The 6,807-nt window shown below is 37.2% G+C and overlaps 1 protein-coding gene across 1 annotated transcript in view; it reads left to right on the top strand.

Annotated features, from left to right (window-relative positions):
- Positions 1-912: 912 nt before the first annotated feature.
- LOC148944531 (ATP-binding cassette sub-family D member 2-like) overlaps positions 913-6,807 on the top strand; it is an 83,000-nt gene continuing 77,105 nt past the window's right edge. The window contains exon 1 of the mRNA XM_089100537.1: positions 913-1,230. The gene's annotated coding sequence lies outside the window, so the exon portion shown is untranslated. The remainder of the gene's footprint in view (positions 1,231-6,807) is intronic.

Here is a 6,807-nt window from a genome sequence, read left to right as displayed (position 1 = left end):
TGACGTCAATCCCATATGTCACTTGAAAAAAACAGCTGTGTCTCCATTATGGCTTTTTCAGGCGAAGATGGTTGAGTCAAACAGTTTTTATTCACCAGACTTGACTTTTTATAGAACAAAGCCACTCTGACTGCACTTCATTTGCCTTTTGAGCCATAAAGAAAACCAATAGAGACTGAAGCTACAAGAAAAAAAAAACCAAACAAGCATGCGAATTCACTTTTAAAAGTCACAATAAAGACAATTAGTGCGTTCGGATTAAAAACTACAGTAGTTAACTTCACTACAGTCAAGTCAACCATAGTTCTGACAAGTTCCAATCATCGAAAATCTGCTTCTTCGTCAGTATGGCTACACGTCAGTTTGCTTATGAGTGAGACATGCTTACGGATCTAGGACCAATTGGATAGTTTACAATAAAACAACAAAAAAATTATTTTCAAGAGATTTATCATCATTATCTGCCACTAGTAACTTGTAGTTTTTGCAGGAATTCCCCCAATTCTCAAAGGAAGTTAAACGGATTTATTTTCGAATAGCCTTAGACCATCTTTGACAAAGACTCTGGAATCCATGCATAAGACAACAACAGAATATGTGCTGACTCTACTCAGTCGAAAGAATTACAAAAATTCCACTAAAGTTTGAGGGTAAAAGGATTAGAATAGCTGTTACTGCGGAGGGTAAAACACAAGAGTTGAATGCAGTTCAACTATAATTAACTGAAGTTCATGGTCCAAAATAACTCACGGGCTTAACAGAAACAGGGTTATGTTCACGCGATACATGGTTTACTCATTCACGAAATTTTGGTATTTTGCCAGGCGGAGATTGTTACATTTCTGAATATTAGTCAAACATTGGCAGCGGTGTTTTAGTCATTTTAAATGTTGAAAGCAAATAACAATAACATGTTTTGTTTTTAAGATTCATTCTCTTTCTTTAAACTGGTTCCTAGGCTAAAAGAAGATTAGTGACCTGCGATCATATTAATCTTGTTTTTTTTTTTGTTGATTAAGTGATTCACCAGGCTACTCATATAGATTTGGTGCAGGTGGAAAAAAGTGAATGAAGGGGCATATCTTCACAAGTAGCCTAGCAGAAAATTCTTGTCAAGGAAGCATAAATAACCATTCTCGGCAACTGATTGAAGCAATTAACTGTAGCCCAGCCCCGTAACCATCATTTAGGCTACTGTGAAACAAATCTTGAGGATAAACACACTACCAGGTAGGCCAAGACTAATTAAGCTAGCCTATTAGGCTAGGCTACTTGAATAACAACTAGGCTAGGCATAACTGTATGCCATTGAGGTTAAATTTTGAATGCAAGTAGGCTAGCTAATCAATACTCGAGCTAAGCATTTACTTATAAAGAAGATTTTGACACATCCAATGGTGAAACAACCCACTTTCTAGGTGAGGGCGGGAGCCCCCCTGCCCCCTCCATATGGGTGCCCATGACTGCAGCTTGGGTGTGGCAGTTGAATTTAAGGTCTTCATCTACAACAACCCCCAAATCTCTTTCTGATGTACTCTTGGAAATTGGTTGTCTCTTGCCAGCATTTGATGACATTGTATATTGCCATTGCAGCTTATTTCCTCCAAAATGAAGATCCTTGCATTTTCAACATTAAACTGAAGCATCCATATATGGGCCCATTTGCAAAAACTGTCTAGATCTGACTGTAATGAGTAAGTTTTGAGTCATTGGTATACAGGCTAATTTTATTGGTAATGTTTCTTGGAGTGTTTAATGAAGATATTGAAGATTGTAGGCCCCAAAATAGTTCCTTGAGGCACCCCACATAACACCTCTTCTATTTAAGAGTAGAAAGCTCTAGCACCTTTATCAAAAACCCTGACTTGCTTTCTTCCCTTCAAAAAAGACATTATCCAGTACACCACACCCTCTTCAATTCCAATTGCCTTCTGTTTCAACTGGAGGCTTTGATGACAAACTTTATTAAAGGCTTTAGCAAAGTCTAGCAGAACCATATCCACTAGGAGACCTTGTTCAAGGAGCTCAGTTATGTGGTTGTACAAGTCAATCAGTTTTTTTCAACTGATATACCTGGTCAGAATCCATGTTGTTGCTTATAATAGAAGGTTATTTGTGGCAAAATGTTTAAGAATGACAGTATTTACAATACCTTCTTGGATTTTCTCAACAGCAGAAGTAATACTAATTGGCCAATAATTGGGAGCTTTGTCCTCGCTCCTCCTTTGTGTATTGGCAATTTGTGGGCAACTTTCCAGTACAAAGGTATGACTTTTGCATCAATAGTCTTTTTGAAGAGCCCTGAGAGTGACACTACTAATTGGGCATGAAATTCTTTTTAAGAGTCATGGATGAATGCCATCTGGCCCAACAGACTTATTTGGATTAAGTTTTTTAAACCAAGATTCAAGCTCAGCCTTATCCACTATTATTAGAGACCCTTGAGTATTAACAACATAGTGCAGTGGGGTTATGAGAGGGCAGTGTCTGGGGTTTGAATACTGATATAAACTAGTGATTCAAGGCATCACCAATTTCTTGGGGGTCATATGACTGGATTTCATTACAAACCTGTTCTATAACCATGTGTCTACCTGGCTTTTGTGCAGAAGCATATTTCCAGAACTTCTTAGGGTTAGTTTTTGAGGTTGCTGCAATGGTCTCCTTGTAATTCTCTGTCAATTTTCTGGACAAAGCTCAAACTTTCTTCTGTATACTTTGAAGTTAACTAGGTAGTCAGCCCCATGGGGGCTCTGGTTTTTCAGCTTTGACAGTTTCTTCTTGTTGTTCCTTGGAATTTTTCTTTCTCTGGTCATAAAGGGGAGAGTTCTCAGATTGCATATCTACATGATAGTTGTATTTCTATTGTGGGTGTCCAGCAACACATTTTCTCCCATGTGTCTTCTACCTCCATAACTTTGGCAAATGACCAATCACACTGACTCAGTTCATGCCTGATTTGACTGTAGTTTGTGTACACATGTTTTGTTAGGTTTGATGTCTGTGGGTACAGTGGAAATCAGCATTTTATTGCAATGTGGTCACTATTTCCAAATGAGGATTGCAATTTTATATTAATGAGCAACTCAGGATCATTTAAGAAAAGGAAGTCAAGGAGTGAAGGCTTTTGTCCTTCTCAATATCTTGTTGGAAATGTCTGCCTGGAATTCCAAGTGTTCTTCTAAACAGTCAAGAAAAGACTGTGTTACCACATTGCTTGTGTGGCAATATCCCTCAACCCACTCAATTGCAGGTAAGTTAAAGTCATTGAGTATGAATAGATTTTTATACCTTTGGACAACACTATTGATAAACCAGTGAATAGCCAAGAGTGAGTCCTCCAAACTTGTAGAAGTAGGACTTCTGTAATAGCAAACAAGTGCAATGGGACCCTAGGTAGGTTAATAGATATCCATGGCTCATAATCTAACTTAATATCAATTATGCCTACCTGGATCATATCTTGTACATTTACAGCTACTCCTCTGCTACCATCCATGGAAAGGTTGGTCATCAATCTGTGTCCTGAAATCTGTATCTGTGGGTCAGTCATGGAAGGGAGGTTTGATTTCTCTAAATGCACAAATATCAGCCTCATTTGCAAAGAGGACACATCTGATCTCCTGAGATTTTGAAGTTAAGCAATCAACATTGCTAAAAATAACACTATGTCCAGCAATATTCTTGCAATGGCCATTGCTAGCATCAACACTTAAGTCTGCTAGAAGACACAGAGGTATGTTGGTTTGCATTGCTACTATTATTACTTGTAAACAGTGTACTTTGAAAATAACTACCATCTATCTGACTATTTACACTGGTTACATTGCATAGTATATCATCTAGTGTTCCATTGCAGCCAGTAGGGCTGCATGAATCTGATCATTTTTGGAACTATAGTGTTCACATTTGGCTTCACCCTTTGCACATCTGACCTGCAACTCCTTGTATAGTTTTGCTCTTTTTTCATGGTGGGTCTTGGAGACATCATTCTGGAACTGATTGGTACCTGACCCTTTTCTTATGTAAGACAATATGGGAACAGGCTTCTTTTTGGTGCTGGTGGTTGCAACTTGGCTTTGGGTTTGCTGACTGCTCAGACAATGGATTTGAGATGTTTACGTTTAGGAGCCCATAATCACTCACATGGAATCTTTTGATATACAGTTCATCACTTGTCTGAGGGGGGACACCAAAAATGATGATATTTAACTTTTGATGCTGATGGTCTCTATTGTCTGCAATCATCTGTCTAACTTTGGTTTCAACCTGCATCTCAAGATCATTTTTTAACATCTGAATCTATGACTCAACCAAGTTCTGAACTGCAGCCTGGTCAAACAAGGGACACTTGTCAAGAGTTGCCAGTTGGCTTTCAAAATTACCAAATGGTTATCAATGTCAGTGGTTAGCTGGTCTTGCAGTTTGGCAAATGCTTCTTTCCCTGCATTATTAACTTTGGTGTCCAGTTCTTTTACTGCACTAAGAGTTGAGCGCAATGGTTCAAGAGTCTTGTCCATAATCTTTTGAATATTGTTCAAAAATCTCAAATCTCCTAGTACTTAAATAAAAAAAGCTAAAACTTTGAACTTCTTGGGCACATCTGCTTATTTTTAACTACATGCCCATTAAATTTCAATTGATTCTGGCTACCTTTTTGCAGGAGTTGGATGGGGCTTGGAAGTGGCTTTGTGCCTGCAGATATCTGTCCCCCTGCCCATGGTTCTTTCCAGACATGTTTCATTTGGATTAAATCACTCTTGTGCAAAGATCAAAGGAGTTATGTATGCCAGTCTAAATAAAAACCTAAAAGTAACCCACCTGTCACTTGTGGGTTACCTTTGCAAACTGGGCATTTTCACTCACAGCCAACTTGCAGTGCCATTTTAGTTAGTAGAGAGTATTCTGCCTCTGACATTTCTTGACAATCAATGTATATCCAGAGGCTACATCCATTGCAGTTGATAGCACTTGAATCTAAATCTGAGTTCTTGTTAAATGTTGCACAACTATCAGTCCCTTTTTTTGGGGTCTTTTTGGCAGCATCACGTTGGCAAAACTGTTATAAAAAAAACAGTCACATGTCTTTGGGATTATCTCTGTAACTACCATCATATCTAGGAAGACCAATTTTACTGTATGAAGTACATACACCCTAGAAAACCCATATTCTCAAAGCATTTAAAACAAAATGTTACTTTATTTTTAAAACAAAATTTACTTTGTGTTAAAGGAAAGCTATAACATAAAGATTGTGAAGAAGAGAGGTTTGAGCAGGTGGCAATACTCTTATCTTTAGGAAAGCTTTGAATATGGTATTACAAATGAATATAAAATGCATGAAAAACAAACATGTTTCTTTTTCAAATGAAAGTGAATAGAAATGTTAAAACTGAAAATCAACAAATATATCCTATTTATTGTGTAAACAGCACTTTTTCCTGTTCAACTTCCTTCCCCTGATCTTTATGATAAATTTTAACTTTTTATTTTATCTTAGTGATATAGGAGTGACTGATGAATAAGGTAAAAATATGAGCAATTTAATAAAAAGTTACATTTTTTACCATAATGCTTTGAGAATGAATTTGCTCATTTAGTTGCATTTGCTTCAAAGTACAACATTTTAAGTTCAAATTTCTTGAAAGGCAAAACTAATGCAATTACAAATGGGCTATATTTATTATATTTTAAATGTTTTGTCAGCAAAGAACTGGTTAAAACTTTTGTCTAAAGAGAATTGCTTTGAGGGGCATTAGTCCTCCTAATACATAGGACATAAACATCTGTTTTAGGTTTTAACGTCACTCTATACTTTCACTAAAGTGTTTTGATTTTATTTAACAGTATTCTAAGATCTTTGATTACAAGGGAAAGATTTGGTCAGCGAATTTTTGGAAAGAAATTGTTTTAGCTATTATGTTATTTTGAAGTATTGTACTCTTGAATGAAGTATTGCATCCTTCAAAGAACTGGAATTGTAAATTTTAGCTAACCATGTGAGAGTATGATCGAAATTGTTCTTTTTGGTTTAAAACTTCCACATCATTTTTAGTCAGGGCTGTCTATAGCCAAGATTGTGCCACAGGGGCATGTTTTTATTTATTATGTTATTTTGAAGTATTGTACTCTTGAATGAAGTACTGTATCCTTGAAAGGACTGAAATTGGAAATTTTAGCTAACCATGTGAGAATATCATCGAAAATGTTCTTTTTGGTTTAAAACTTCAGCATCATTTTTAGTCGGGGCTGTCAATAGCTAAGAGTGTGCACCATAGGGGCATATTTTTTACTGTAAAAAAAAAAAAAAATCTGCAATACGGTACCTGTGGATCAAGGGAGGTCGTACTTGCAACCAGAGCAGGATTTACGCATGGGGCCACTAAGCTGGACCTAGAAGCACACAATGTCAAGGGACACACAAAAAAAAAAACACTTAGCAATTTTTTTCTTAACAAATTTGGACTGATGTGATTTATGCACTGATGTTCGAAGTGTACTTTGCTGCTGTGCTGCCTAATCAGAGAAAAGTTATTTTAATACAGCATGGGAATTCCATAGCCACTTACAAACTGTCAGATGTCTCCCAAGAATAGCAGCTGAGAGCTTGGTATCACCTCTCTCTTGCATTACTTTTGGGTCATCACTCATCAATTGCCTTCTGTTCTGGGCTTCCACTATCCCCGAATTTTCGGTGATTTCTCTGTAAATCTCTGTGTATCCCCCCCCCCCAAAAAAATGCTTAGGCCTAGGTGCGCCAAAGATTCAAATCTGGTCCTGCATGTGGATGTGTGTACTGGAAGCAAA

Source organism: Artemia sp. Qi Xiang Cuo, chromosome 14 (assembly GCF_049724085.1).
Source record: "Artemia sp. Qi Xiang Cuo chromosome 14, ASM4972408v1, whole genome shotgun sequence".
In the NCBI taxonomy this organism is placed as follows: domain Eukaryota; kingdom Metazoa; phylum Arthropoda; class Branchiopoda; order Anostraca; family Artemiidae; genus Artemia; species Artemia sp. Qi Xiang Cuo.
The sequence above is the reverse complement of the archived record's forward strand: the minus strand, read 5'-3'. Positions and strand labels throughout refer to the sequence as shown.